Source organism: Arachis stenosperma, chromosome 3, assembly GCF_014773155.1.
Source record: "Arachis stenosperma cultivar V10309 chromosome 3, arast.V10309.gnm1.PFL2, whole genome shotgun sequence".
NCBI lineage: Eukaryota > Viridiplantae > Streptophyta > Magnoliopsida > Fabales > Fabaceae > Arachis > Arachis stenosperma.
Window position 1 is genome coordinate 106,959,823 of NC_080379.1, and position 4,035 is coordinate 106,963,857.

Below are 4,035 nucleotides of genomic sequence, written 5' to 3' on the forward strand. Positions count from 1 at the left end.
TTTTCTGACTGAAATTGAGGGCCCTGAGCAAAAATCTGATCCAGAGACTGAAAAGGACTGCAGATGCTGTTGGATTCTGACCTCCCTGCACTCGAAGTGGATTTTCTGGAGCTACAGAAGTCCATACTTTGCCCAAGATTTGATGGCCCAAACCGGCGCTCAAAGTCACCTACAGAAATTCCAGCGTTAAACGCCGGAACTGGCATAAAACTTGGAGTTAAACGCCCAAACTGGCATGAGAACTGGCGTTTAACTCCAGAAAACGTCTCTACACATAAAAGCTTCAATGCTCAGCCCAAGCACACACCAAGTGGGCCCGGAAGTGGATTTTTCTGTCATTTACTCATTCCTGTAAACCTTAGGATACTAGTTTACTACTTATAGGACCTTTTGACTTTGTAATCCGTACCTTATGACCCCATAACATTTTGTACACGTTTCTTTCCACAGTATGAGCCTCTAAACCCCATGGTTGGGGGTGAGGAGCTCTGCTGTGTCATGATGGATTAATGCAATTACTACTGTTTCTCATTCAATCATGCTTGCTTCCATTCTAAGATAATACTTGTTCTTAATCCGGATGAATGTGATGATCCGTGACAATCATCATCATTCTCAACCATGAACGTGTGACTGACAACCACCTCCGTTCTACCTTAGATTAAGTAGTTATCTCTTGGATTCTTTTATCGGAATCTTCGTGGTATAAGCTAGACTGATGGCGGCATTCAAGAGAATCCGGAAGGTCTAAACCTTGTCTGTGGTATTCTGAGTAGGATTCAATGACTGAATGACTGTGACATGCTTCAATCTCCTGAAGGCGGGGCGTTAGTGACAGACGCCAAAAGAATCACTGGATTCTACTCCGGTCTGATTGAGAACCGACAGATGGAATGCCGTGCCGTGACAGGGCATTAGGAATCGTTCCAATGAGAGGATGGGAGGTAGCCACTGACAACGGTAAAACCCTACACACAGCTTGCCATGGAAGGAGACTTGCGTGTTTGATGAAGAAGACAGTAGGAAAGCAGAGATTCAGAAGATGGAGCATCTCCAAACCTCAACCTATTCTCCATTACTGCAAAACAAGTAACCATTTCATGTTCTTTTGCTTTTCACAAACAATCCTGATAATTTCTACTATCCTGACTAAGATTTACAAGATAACCATAGCTTGCTTCAAGCCGACAATCTCCGTGGGATCGACCCTTGCTCACGCAAGGTATTACTTGGACGACCCAGTGCACTTGCTGGTTAGTTGTGCGGGATTGCAAAAGTGTTATTGCAATTTCGTGCACCAAGTTTTTGGCGCCGTTGCCGGGGATTGTTCGAGTTTGGACAACTGACGGCTTGTCTTGTTGCTTAGATTAGGACTGTTTTATTTTTGTTGGTTTAGAGTCTTTTAGTTGAGTCTAGTTTCATATTTTAAGTTTGGTGTCATTTGCATGCTTTTGTTTTTCTTTTTGATTTTCGATTTTTGCATGCTCTTAGTCCCTTTTTGATTCATAAAAGTTCTAAGTTTGGTGTCCCCTTTGTGTTTTTCCTTTAAAATTTTCGAAAAAATTAGTGTTTGATTTTCTAAAATTTTAAGTTTGGTGTCTTTTTGTGTTTTTCTCTTTCCTCTTTTTAAGAATCAAATCTTTTTCATAAAAATTTTTCAATCATATCTTTTTAATTGCTGTTTTCAAAATATTTTTTTTACTAATTGATTCAGTTCTCAATTTGCGTTGATCTCATTTTCCATTTGATTTTCGAATTTTATTTTTATTTTCCTTTTGTTTTATTTTATTGTATTTTATTTTTTTTTTCGGCTATTTCAAAAAAAAAAAATTAATTAAAAATAAGCAAAATTTATCTCTTTGCAATCATCATCATTTCCCTTCTGTCCATTATGGACTTAAGTGGAATTAATCAGTCCAAGAGGACTCTGGGGTCTTATGCTAACCCCATTACAGCTGCATATGGGAGTAGCATCTGTATACCTCCCATCAAAGCAAGCAGCTTTGAGCTAAATCCTCAACTCATTATCATAGTGCAGCAAAATTGCCAGTATTCCGGTCTTCCACAGGAAGAACCTACTGAGTTTCTGGCACAGTTCTTATAAATTGCTGACACAATACATGATAAAGAGGTAGATCAGGATGTCTACAGACTATTACTGTTTCCATTTGCTGTAAAAGATCAAGCAAAAAGGTGGTTGAATAACCAACCTACAGCAAGCATAAAGACATGGAAACAGTTATCAGAAAAATTCCTGAATCATTTTTACCCTCCAAAAAGGATGACACAGCTAAGGCTGGACATCCAAGGCTTTAAACAAGAGGATAATGAATCCCTTTATGATGCCTGGGAGAGGTATAGAGGTATGCTCAGAAAATGCCCCTCTGAAATGTTTTCAGAGTGGGTACAGTTAGACATCTTCTACTATGGGCTTACAGAAAAAGCTCAGATGTCTTTAGACCACTCAGCTGGTGGATCTATACACATGAGAAAGACAATTGAAGAAGCTCAAGAGCTTATAGACATTGTTGCTAGAAACCAATACTTATATTCTAGCAAGGAATTCGTTCCACAAGAAGAGGTCATGGCAGTAGTCACTGATCCTGATCCTCAAGAACAGATGAATGAGCTTAATCAACAATTGCTCCTGATGACAGAACAGTTAGCAGAATTTAAAGAAATGCTCCATGATACTAAGGTTGCTAACAAGAGCATAGAACTGCAGTTGAATCAAGCAAAACAGCAAATATCTAAACAAATAACAGAAGAATGTCAAGCAGTTCAACTGAGGAGTGGGAAAACACTGAATGCCACTGCTCAAAAGAGCAAGAAGTCAATTAAGGAACAGTTGACAGAGGATGACCAAGCCACTGTTCAAAATCCCTCTGAGGACAGTAAGAGCCCAGAGAGGAAGATTATTGGCGTTCAAACGCCAGAAAGGGAAGGAAAGTTGGCGTTAAACGCCCATTCCTTGCCCAATACTGGCGTTCAAACGCCAGAACAGGGAGGAAAGCTGGCGTTAAACGCCCATTCCCTGCCCAGTTCTGGCGTTCAAACGCCAGAAAAGGGGGAGAAGTTGGCGTTTAACGCCCAAACTTCATCCACTCCTGGCGTTCAAACGCCCAAGGAGAATCAGGCACCTGAGAGTTCTGATGATTATCCCCCTAACAAGGCCTCTTCAACCATTTCTGTAAGGAATAAACCTGCAGCATCTAAGGTTGAAGAATATCAAGCCAAGATGCCTTATCCTCAGAAACTCCGCAAAGCGGAACAGGATAAGCAATTTGCCCGCTTTGCAGACTATCTAAGGACTCTTGAAATAAAGATTCCGTTTGCAGAGGCACTTGAGCAAATACCCTCTTATGCTAAGTTCATGAAAGAGATCTTAAGCCATAAGAAGAATTGGAGAGAAACTGAAAAAGTGTTTCTCACTGAAGAATGCAGTGCAGTCATTTTGAAAAGCTTACCAGAAAAGCTTCAAGATCCTGGAAGCTTTATGATACCCTGCACATTAGAAGGCGCCTGCACCAAGATAGCCCTATGTGATCTTGGAGCAAGCATCAATCTAACACCTGCATCCACTATCAGAAAGCTTGGGTTGACTGGAGAAGTCAAACCAACCAGGATATGCCTCCAACTTGCTGATGGTTCCATTAAACACCCATCAGGCATAATAGAGGACATGATTGTCAAGGTTGGGCCATTTGCCTTTCCAACTGACTTTGTGGTGCTGGAAATGGAGGAGCACAAAAGTGCAACTCTCATTCTAGGAAGACCTTTCCTAGCAACTGGACGAACTCTCATTGATGTACATAAAGGGGAAGTAACCCTGAGAGTCAATGAGGATGAGTTCAAGTTGAATGCTGTGAAAGCTATGCAGCATCCAGACACACCAGAAGACTGCATGGACGTTGACATTATTGATTCTCTGGTAGAAGAGATCAATATGGCTGAAAGCCTAGAATCAGAGCTTGAGGACATCTTCAAAGATGCTCAACCTGATCAAGAAGAACTAGAGGAAGTAAAGGAATTTTC